This window comes from Lathamus discolor, chromosome Z (genome assembly GCF_037157495.1).
Source record: "Lathamus discolor isolate bLatDis1 chromosome Z, bLatDis1.hap1, whole genome shotgun sequence".
Lineage (NCBI taxonomy): Eukaryota > Metazoa > Chordata > Aves > Psittaciformes > Psittacidae > Lathamus > Lathamus discolor.
Window position 1 is genome coordinate 46,334,917 of NC_088909.1, and position 11,838 is coordinate 46,346,754.

General features: G+C 38.7%; 1 long non-coding RNA gene across 1 annotated transcript; it reads left to right on the forward strand.

Annotated features, from left to right (window-relative positions):
- The first annotated feature begins 6,749 nt into the window (after positions 1 to 6,749).
- LOC136005749 (uncharacterized) lies at positions 6,750 to 8,653 on the forward strand. Its single transcript, XR_010608871.1, has 3 exons — positions 6,750 to 6,847; positions 7,553 to 7,697; positions 8,428 to 8,653. It is a non-coding gene; the product is annotated as an uncharacterized LOC136005749 (long non-coding RNA).
- Positions 8,654 to 11,838: the final 3,185 nt, after the last annotated feature.

Here is an 11,838-nt window from a genome sequence, read left to right on the forward strand (position 1 = left end):
TAAATTACAAAGTTGTTCATGCCCATAACCCTCATTTTACCATGAAAGATAGGGAAATCCCTAACCACAAAGCTCAGGACAAGCTAGGGAATTTTTCCCTGAAAAACATTAAAATTACAGGGAGGAAAAATACTGACAAATTCGAGAAACTGAAGTCATTTGACATTTCAGAAAAGAATAGCATTAAACAGTGGCAACATTGACAAGAATACAGTATGTGCTGCATCCATAGAAACAGTGATTATTCACAGAAATTCAGAAACTGTTAATCAAGAACTCCTTTTTGAAACTGGAAAAAATGTCATAAAAGATATAGATTCTTAAGTTAAATCTCTATGTTCTGAAGAAAATGGACCAATAGCCTAAGTAAGAATAAAACCATACAAAACCAAGGTAAGTCTAATTCTGAAAGGTCAAATGGTCAGAGTTTAAAAGCAAAATCACGTCAGAATCCTTTTGAGGCCAGTTGCACTTTAAAAGAGTTGCTAGCAGTAACTGGGTAGATAGAATTTTAGATTTTTCATAAGGCATTTGAAAAGTGGCCCAAAAATAAGCCATTAAGCTCTGTAACAACAGAGAAAAGGATAATATAACACTGTGGACAGAGAACTAGAGGTGGAGAGAAAGATTTAGTGAATGAGCCACATAGAACTTAAGTCTCTCATTGCAAGTAAAGTACATGTCTCCCCATTGTTAGGCAATGATAACAAACAAGAAAGGATGGGGTTACCTAAACAGACCAATATTGCCAAATATTCAAAGAATTGTAAATTAGGCCATGACAAGTGTCATGTGTTTTTGCAAGTCTCAATATGTTTAAAAATTACAAAATTTGCTAACTTAACTTCTGGTGTGCCCACAGGTGGCCAAGAATGCCAGTAGGATCCTGGCTTGTATCAGCAACAGTGTGGCCAGCAGGGCCAGGGCAGTGATCATCCCCCTGTACTGGGTGAGGCTACACCTTGAATCCTGTGTTTAGTTCTAAGACCCTCACTATAAGAGTGATACTGAGTTGCTGGAGCAGGTCCAGAGAAGGGCAATGAAGCTCCTAAACACTCAGGAGCACAAGTCTGATGAGGAATGGCTGAGGGAACTGGGCATGTTTAGTCTGGAGAAAGGAAGCCTCAGGGGAACCTTATTGCCCTCTACAATTACCTGAGAGGAGGATGGAGTGAGGTAGGGGTCAGTCTCTTCTCCCAGGTAACAAACAATAGAGGGAATGGCCTCAAGTTGTACCAGGGAGGCTTAGATTAGGAATTAGGAAAAAATTCTTCACCAAAAGGGTTGTCAAGCACTGGAACAGGCTGTCCAGGGAAGTAGCTGAGTCACCATCCCTAGAGGTATTTAAAAGATGTATAGACTTGGAACTTACTGACGTGGATCTGTGGTAGACTTGGCAGTGCTGGGTTAGCGGTTGGACTTAATGGTTTTAAAGCTCTTTTCCAATCTTACCAATGTTATGATTCTACATTACTGGATACTTTAATCTTTCCAGGCTCTTGTCTGCATGTAGGGAAGACAGAAACATATTTCTAAGATAACTGAAAGATGACTCAGAGAACCACAGATGAATCCAAGATCTGAGATTTTCAGAGATGCTGGCTAGCATCTGGGGTGGGTGGCACATGCCCAGTTTTGGTGCAGGTATACATGTGCAGCTCCTTGCTAGTGGACAGCTTCAGCCCCCCAGAAAACAAAGTGCCTTGGAGACACACAGGACTCTTCCCAAAGACTGGTCCCTGGCAGGGCATAAAACTTGCTCTCAGCTCTTCTCAGCATTGGCTCTCTTTGCTGGCTCTATAGTATAGTTATTCCTGGTCACTGAAATAATGTTGCAGGGTGTAAGGCTCTTTTTTTTTTCTCAGCTCTGCAGCAATGCCCTGAGAATGGAAGGAATTTGTTAAGATTTGCTTCAGTACAAGCAAATCAGAGGGTACACCTACATTAGGAAGGAAAGAGATTTCCCCAGCCTCCTACCTCACAGCTGTGTTTTTACACTCTGGTTTTCCAGCTGCCAGATAGTCACCAGTGTGTTACCCTAAGAATCATAAAATACATTTCTGATGGCTTTTTTTTCTTTTCCTGTAATATTCCAGAGCATGACCTTGCTGTTACTTCCATCTAAACTGTTCATGATATTCCTGCTTAATTACTGGGATATGTATATTATATTATATAACCAAATCACTCCAACTGTCGAATTGAATGCAGTATATTTGTTCCCTGGTGCTTCTGCCGATCTACTCATTTCAGGACATTGGTTTCTCTGTGGGTTCTGCATCACCACTGCACACATTTTGTTCTTAGAACATTGGCATTTGTTTTTCTCCCTAAGAAAGGTCATAACATAATCACAGGAATAATTAAGAGAAAAATATTTTTCCCATACCACAGATGTTAAAGCCACCGAACTGATGAAAGTATATTATCTATTAAAAAAAATCAGATAAAGTTATGTCTATGAAATACTCATAAAGATGATATTTTTTAACAATTATTTTTATTTGGAAGAGAAATGTTTCTTAATATCTATAAAAATGTCATTTATATACACTTTTGGGAAGAACCCTAAAAGTACTTTTATTCCTTTAGGATTTGAGAAGTTATATTTTCCATGTTGCTATTTCCTAATATCAGAAGGCAAAAATGAAACATCAGGTACTAATAGGTAGAGATAAAAATATGTTGGAATCGAAGTACATTTATATCATATTTTAGAGTAAAGCTTTCAGGCAGATATTGACATCAATTCAAACAAAATACCAAAAGTGATTGTGTGGCACCCAATCTTAAAACATACTTGTCAGAAGATAAGCAGCAAAATAACCCAACACCATATAAAATAGAGGTGAGATGAAAGCAAGAAAAAAATAAAAAAAAGCTTCTAAATTTCAGGAGGAAAGATCACCAGAGGAAGGAAAAAAATAGTTCAACATTTTCAGAAGTTTCAATTGTGAGAATTATGCTATAATATCTATTGCATTTATAATTAATCCAACATGAACTTTGGCTCTAGTCGGTAAAACTGAATGCAATTATTCACTGATTTGGAGTGGATCAGATGTTTAGGAGCTTGTCTGGGATAAATTTTTGAGGTAGATCTCAATTTCAATGACATTAGTAAAAACTTCCCATTTTACTTCAAAAGTAAGGAGCTTCATTCTTCCTGTTGGCAGGCACCTTTTGAGGCAGGCAGGTAAACTCCTTTTCAGACACTGTTATATTTTGTTAGGTTGTATCCTATATCCGTGTTTTTTCATTCATCTTTATCTCCATCTGAGCTAACCACCCTTTCATCTGACATCTGTATCTTGGATCCAGGGCTCTTCTAGAGCTACCATATTTCTCTCTAGGATGGTTTATTTCTCTGTTGTTTAAGCTAATGTAAAATACTGGCTTAACCAAAATAAAAACTCAAACAAATTGTCTGGGCATGGTATTGTTTAAGGAAGCTTTCCTAAAACCATATTCCTGTTAAGAGTGACAGTGTATATTCTGGTTTTTCATAAATCTGTAGCTCATGTAACCTACAAATCATTGAAGACAGATTCCTTGAATTTAAATCAAGTCCTCAAAACATCCACAGAATATTAAAGGCAAAGAAAACTAAGAGGTTTAAATTTGGGAATAGACTTATCTGTGTACTCTCCACACATAATTTGAACTTCACTTAAGTAACAGGGGTTTGAGTTTCATTATTTTTTCTCTTGTTTTAGAAGGAAGGATTGGTTGGGTTTCTTCTGCTTTCTTTCAGGAGTTTTTGTTTGGTTGGGTTTTTTGGTTACAGGAGGGGTTTTTTTGTTGTTGTTTATTTGTTTCTTTTTACATACCTCCAGCTGCACACTAAATACATAAAGCCACAGTCTTATTTCAAGGTATACTATCACAGCTTCAGGTGGAGTAAAAGCAGATGTTAGCTATGCTGTATTAGTTAGGCTACAGACTGTAACAAATAGAGCATGTGCTCACTGAAGTCTGATTCAAGGAGAATCAAAAGCATAACCAAGGTCAAGATAGAGGGGAACTTATCTTTCATAAAATGATACAGGTTGGAAGAGACCTCTGCAGGATACCTTGTCCAAATTCCCAGCTAACGATGGGCTGACAAACAGAAAGTGGCTCAGGACTCTGACCATTCAAGCTTTGAATCACTCCAAGGGCAGGAAACTCTACAACATCTGTATGCAACACCTTTCAGTCTTTTAATACCTTCATGGCATTCTTTCCTGATAGCTCACTGGAATTTTCTTTGCTGTAACATATGACTTTTGTCTCCCAACCTACCACTGTACTTTTCTGAGAGTAGTCTGGTTCTGTCTTATCTGTAGATTGCAGTGAGGTTGCTGAAGACAGCAATAAAAGTCTACCATTAGACTTCTTGAATTTTCTGCTGTGTGGAAAGAGTATGTATCAAAGTGGCACAATCCATTTTAAGAAAAAATTGGGCAGGAATAAAGTGGAAGAACTGAAAAAGGTACAACAAGGAGGAATGGAGCAAAAGAGGATGAACAAAGTGGGGAAACATCTTGATATCCAAAACCTAGGTAGCTGAAGGAAGGAGCCGCAGAGAGGTGTATCTGTTGATGGTTAGTCAGCTGAAGGCTGACAGCAGAAAATAAGAAAGCACACAGGTGCATGTGCTTTGTGCAGCAGATGAACCACTGTTTCACAAGAGCTGGGGGGGTTTAAGAGTCTTCTAGTGATGAGCATGCATCAATAACCTCTGGAGAACTATAGTATCCCACACATAGGTTTGAGACCTTCTGTCACCATATGAATGTAAGTCACAGAATCATAGAATCATAGACTGGTTAGGCTTGGAAAGGACCTTAAGATCATCAGGTTCCAACCCCCCTGCCATGATCAGGGACACCTTGCACTAAACCATGTCAGTCAAGACTCCATTCAACCTGCCCTTGAACACTGCCAGGGATAGAACAATCACAGCTCCCTTAGGCAATCTATTCCAGTGCCTCACTATCCTCACAGTAAAGAACTTCTTCCTTTTATCTAGCCTAGATTTCCCCTGTTTAAGTTTGGACCTGTTACCCCTTGTCCTATCACTACAGTCCCTAGTGAAGAGCCCTTCCCCAGGGATAGGGCCTTCAGATACTGGAAGGCTGCTATGAGGTTTCCACAAAGCTTCTCTTCTCCAGGCTGAACAACCCCAATTTTCTCAGCCTGTCTTCGTGCAGGAGGAGCTCCAGTTCCTGTATCATCCTCATGCCCCTCCTCTGGGTTTGCTCCAACAGCTCCATGTCCTTTTTATGTTGAGGACACCAGAACCGTATGTCACCTTCTCCTGATACGAATAAAATTTGTGCTGTCAGAACAACTTACAAATCTAACAAAATATGAGGCAAGCAGGGAAAAGTTAGAGAAATTACTTCAAAATCATTCTGCTGCTCCAAACCAAATTGGTAATGCAGAAACATTACCAATTTGGTAATTAAAACACCCTAAACAAGAATTAAGGATCCATGAAAAAAATGCAAGCTGTGTATTGAACAAAATCTGAAATATGTCCATTAAATATAAATGAAAAATAGATATCAATGATCCTCTTTACTTCATTCAACTCTTTTTGAGGATAATGAATCTGCAAGTAGGAATAAGAGATAAGTATACTCACTGATTTGATATCTGTCCTGGAACTCATGCATGGACTACTTGACCATGTATCTTCTTCACAGTCACTTTAACTGCCGTACATAGTCGGCTCAGGAACAAATCTGGACTACTTAGAAACTAAACTGAAACTAGAGGGAAGAAAAAAAAATCTAGTTGTTACTGATAGCTCTATCTCTTCTTCTAATGTCATATCCAAAAGCTGAAAAATAATAGTTCTTTACGCCTTATTGTTCACCTAAGGAAAGTGCATGTTGTGATAACATTCATTTTCCAAAGTGAAATATCTTTCATTCAATGAACATACTATGATTTTTGCAAACATGGTTTCTAACTCTGAGAAGTGAGACCTCTGCCATGTCAAAGAGTTTTATAGCCTTATAAAGGTAAAATAGCTATTTTTAAAATGTGTTATTCTGTAAATGCTTTTGTTTAAACTGCTATATGATAATTGCTTCTAAGCAGATGAGATACTTCATGAACAGTCCTCTGTAACAGTATAAAAACTCTTCTTGTGGCATTTCAAAAGAGTATACTCTTTTATTTGCGGGTTTAGATTTTCTTCAAAGAAAACCGTCTTATTACCTTCACAAGTCAGAACCTTCTAAAAGTGTCTGACAAAAGTATTTGATAAAGATCTAAAGACATATGAAAACCTTTGATATATAATGAAATAATTTTGAATCATCCTTCCACACACAAGAGCAAGACAATGCATCTTTTTGAAGAAGTATAATCTACTTGGCACATAGCATCAATATGAAGGCTTTTTTTTCCCATTTGTCGCTGAGCTAAAGTAATTGCAGTGAATAGGCATTAGTTCATAAAATCAATCACTAATTACTAAAATAAAAATAACTAAGCTTCATTTTCCTGAAAAGAGAAAGGACAGAAATATAGAATCTAAGCAAGAAACAGTAATGTGGCCAAACCCAAAAATGCTGAGACTAATAATATGAATAGGATCTGAATGTGCAGCTTGTAATCTGGGAAGGACTAATAACAAGTTTAGTTTACATGAAGTTTTGTGTCAAATGGGCTTTTTCAATGTTTGTTTTCATTGACTAACAGATGTCTGACAGAAGACCCGAGATAGAAATTTGAGAAACTGAGCTGCAGATGAAAGAGGAAGAATTTTGCTCATTAAACCCGGCCTGGTAGGACTGGTAGAAATGTGTATTTAGTGACATTCTGCAAACTCTTTAATAGTCCATGCAGGGTGAGTATTTAGACATCAATTCCAGTCTTATAAAGGGTATTGGTACCTGAAGCATTGCTTTGGCAAATAAATTTAAGCCAAATATGTGTCATCAAAATTTTTTATTTTCAGCTTCCTCATTTATATACTGTTGTTTCTTGTGTTTCTACTCGCTTGCTTTCTCTCTCAATGTAACCCCCTATTATTAGCCCAGTTACTGAGCTACGAACTTTCTGGCACAATTCTTTTCAGTAAAATATGTGTTCAAGCTAATTTTGTTATTTGAAACTTGAGATTGTTTTCACTGTTACAATAGTCTGAAAATTGCGTAGTGGTCACAAATCAATATCCAATACAGAACCAAATTTCAAATGATTCTCTGTGAGTGGCCATCTTTGCTAAGTATCCTTTTCATCACTAGTTTTCTTCAGATTATATGAGCAGTGAATAGCTGAGCACATCAAATTCAAACACATGCTGCTGTAGACACTGATGCCAACAAAACAAAAATGATGGAAGTATTCATGTAGACAGAAGGTATGAAGTTCAGTTTACAATCTACCCACAATCTTGTAGAATTGCAGCAAATACCTGAAGATTGCTTCTTCTGCTTTCAGGCTTGACTCTTTAATTTGTTTCCAGGCTCTTCCCTGCCTCTTTTCCTCTCCCCTCATTATTCTCCAGCCTCTGTGTTGTGCTGACTGGGCACTCTTCTCTGTTTCACAGGTAGTGCCAGCAGAGCAACACTGATTACAGACACTGATTATGGTGGATATCACTGAGAATCCCATTGCAGCATTGCTCCTAATCCCCAGCAACAGGAGGAGAAAGCCAAGTTGGAGGAAAACCAGCCAAATTTCAATGATTGCTGGTAACTTCACAAGCTTGAGGGAACACACGTATGCCTAAAAACCTAACTGTTTCAAAATTAGATTATTTTTCATGTTAAAATCTGTGCTGCCTCAGATCAGTTTAGATAGAATGGATGTCAGAATGATAAAAACATCGTGTAATTATGAAAGTCCTCAAGACTTGATACTGGAATGTAGTAAGATGCAGCAACAACTTTTTTTTGGGGGGGTTTAAGGACACCTATATAGATCTGTAACTAGGGCTGTATGGAATAAAGAGCTCTCATGACACCAAACAATGCTGGCTCAGAAGTTTGTTACAAAGCTAAAGCAGAGTTTGCTGCCTAGTTTATTTCCCTGCTATAGGGACTACTTCCTTTTCTTACCTGTGAAGGATAATTATTAATAAAGCTGCCTTTTGTACCTTGAACTACCTTCAGTTTTTAGGTATTTTTACCAAGATATCCTTACATCAAATCTAATGCTTGCATCAAATCACATTGGGAGCTTACTAAGTTACCATGCATTCCAGGCCACTGCAGACTCCCTCTCTTAACCTGCCCAGAATATTTCTCATTCTCCATTGTAAGGATTAGGAAAGTAAGCAAAAAAACCCAAACTGAAAAAAACCCCAACAACCCACAGCCTAATCAAACCAACAGTACAGAGACTTGGAAAATACCATCCAAGTTATGCCAATACCGAGTCATGCATTTGAAAAAAATGTCTTGCTTATTGCTTTCCCTCCAGGTGTTTCACTTTCCATTAATATCATCAAGGCACTCACCACCTGGCTTCACAGACAATAGAGAAGATGCAGCACACAAATGCAATAGAATCACAGAAGAAAAATCAACCTTTGGACAAAGGAGACTCATGATTCAGAAGTGGTCCAAGGCCATGCTGGACTTCAACTACAGTACTCCAACCCTCTTGTGAAGCATCCTCCAGCAGTTTCAGATGTCCATTTCACAAAGAAATTCATGAATTGCAAATAAAATTGTACTTGGAGATCAAACCTCCTGTTCAACTGAAGTAAGAGTTCTGCCAAACAAAGAACTTCTAGACAGCCAGGGGAAACCTAGATTCCTGCTGGTTTTCAACTCATTATACTCTCTGTGGGTTTGTGCAGTTACTTTAAATGTGTGCAAAGGGTGGGTATGCAGTTCTTCATGCTAGCTGACTTTTGTAATCCTTTTTTTTTTTTTTTGTAAAGCAAACTCCACATGAAAAAGAAGAAAATGGAGGGATAAGAGGTAAAGAAAAATAGTGGGAAAGAGGAGAAGAGGAAGAGAAACTAGGAAAGCCAAGTGAAGAAAGATAAGCTCCCACAAGAATGTAAACAACCACAACCCCAGAAAGAAAACTGGCAAGGAACTGAGCTTGAGGCTGCGCAGCACAGAAGTGAAGACTGAAGGACTAGGAAAAAGTTGCTGAGTGAGCAGAATAAGCACAGAGTGTGCAAAGGAGAGTAAGTGTATCTCCTTTAACTGTATATCTCCAATCCCCTTACATTAAGAGATAACTGTCACTACTAGAGATAGGAAGCAAAAGCTCAAAGGGTAGGGTATGTGGATGAAAAAAAATAAAAGTAGATTAAATAAGACATCTGGGTATGAAAGATAAAGGAAGGACATAGAAAAGGCTGCAGGGAAGAAAGAAGCATAGGAAGAAGAATGTCAGCAATACAGAAAGAGTAAATAAAAAAAGACAGGAAAAGGACCAAGCAGGAAAAGGCAGGAAAGGAGATGAGCAGCAGAACAAACAGAGAGGACTAAACTCAAACTCAAGCTGAAGTGAAAGAGAAGGGACAGCCTCTTAGAAACTTTACAGAGGATAATTTATTCCAGCCATTTTCTGATCAAGCTGTAGGTTCCCATACTACACTGTCTTGAAGACAGTCATCCATGAATGGAGGAAAAAAATAGAAGGAAACAAATTCTCCACAATGCTCAGGGAGTCCCAGGGCAACAGTCTTGCAGATTTAACAGCTATGCACTCATTATACATGGCTACATTGCCAATAAAGGATGCTATGCTTTAAAATACATAGACTTTTGACAAGGGAAGCCACATATGAACTGAGCGTCACTTACACACTGCGCATACACAGGACTCTACTTTCAAGACCACATCACAGACCCTCAAAGGTCACTCTGAATGCAAAGAAAACTGAATGTCCACGCACAGCTCCTTTCTCTTCATTTAGCTAAGAGACAAATGTAACAGGTTCAGCCCTCTTTCACCACGGAAAAGATTTCTCTCTTAGCTAAATGAAGAGAAGGATTGGAGTTGCTCCAGGTCCACAGGGCCTTCTCAAAACAGAAAAAGTCATATTTGTGTGGCATGAAAAAGCCCGCATGCCTTAGGATCTCTCATCTAACTGTGCAGCTCAGTTACAGTGTTAGTAGAAAAGAGTACCACCTTTAATTTGAACATTCTGAGTTATGAAACATTAAAGCCCTTTCTTTCCACTGCTTTCAAAATTCTCCTTGCACTGTACTTTGTTACTATGTGTCCGCAGTGTCCTTTAAAAGCAGACTAATCAACCACTTTACATCTGTTTTGTCCAGTGTTTGGATTATCTCATCATCACTATTTTTTTTTCCTTGTCTAAGCATACATTCATTTGAGATTAGAACACCAAAACCATTCCTTCCGCCACCTCCCTGTCCCCATAAACAGAATTTGCACTGTTTCGGTCAACTTTAATTTGTTTTCCCTTCCCCAAGGGGAGAGTTAATGTAAAGCAAGCTGTGATAACATTTATACAAGTGACCACATACATTTACAAGAGTTACTCCTAAGATTGCTCCATTTCCACTGTGGCATAACCCTCTCGGTGGCTGTGGCATTGAATCGTCTGATGACTTGTGAAATTCCCTTCCCTCCTCCCTAGCCAACAGGCACAGCATTTTTGAAGACACTTTATTAAAATGCCCAGGAGTTCCAAAACTTTGCTTTTAAGTAGAGCAGTAGGACGTTGCTTGAGTAAGTGGGAGATCAAAGAAACTATCCCAGCAGCCAACATGAGCAAAAACTTTATTTTACTCTAGACCTTTTCATCTGTCCTGACTGTTCTCCAAAAGGCAAGAGAATGAGCAAACCCCCTCTATATTCCTGCAACCACTTCTGTATATTTAATCTTTAAAAGACTTCTAGTTAGTTTGTTTCTTACTTCCAGTGGTCATCAGCCCTGGTGTCAGAAACTTGGCCTGGCATTTACCAGTTATTGGTCTTCTTCCCTGCCTCTGCTCCAAAAGCTGGGGCTTGATACTTTTACTTTACACAGAGAGGAGTCAAACCTAATGTTGCACAAAGCTGCTGTATAATTCAAGCAGTTTTATGGGACTTCTCTGCAGATTACTTCACTCTGGTGCCTACACTTTAACAAGACTGAAATAAATAAGCTAAGTAAAATAAGTTTTATATGTTTTCTTACTCCAGCCCATGACTAGATTCTTTCCTTGACTAAAACATTCCTGTTCTCCTCTGTTGTATCAGTCTTGGCAGGGCAGAAATTTAACTTGCATTCATTGTGCCACTATCTGTGTGGCAATTTCCATCTCTTCTCCTTCCTCCCACCATATGTTTGTACACAGGAAAAAGATAGGAAGTGGAAACTCTTAGAAACTGAACATTTTTGTCATTACAGCAGATTTCATTTACTGCAGAAGGGACTTTGTACCCAAGCTATGACTATTCCTGTTCCTAGATCAACACATTGGCAAAAACATGCTTGTCCTCGAAGGTGACTATGACCTGGGTCTGAGCATCTGCAGCAAGTGCATAGGGTCCCGCTCTTCTTGCTGCTGTCCCTGCAGTGTCAAACCCTGCCACACAACCAGTGCTGAATGACAGAGAGAGATGACTTTGATACCCACACGAAAATTCACCAGAGCCCTAAAGGAGACCAATGGTGAACAGAAATTCTATATAGCTACCTTAAACTGTCTTCCAAGGACTTTCTCACCTGCTCCAAGGTAGTTCCTTACATTGTACTTTTAATAAGGTCAGCAGGATCACATCTTCAAAGGAAACATCAGTCCTATCTGTTCACAAAACACACAGCTGTTCATTGCTTGGTTTTACTGTCCAGAAGGGACCCGGGACTGTTCACAGCTGGGGCCTGTGATGAAGGGGATAATGTTAATTAACTCT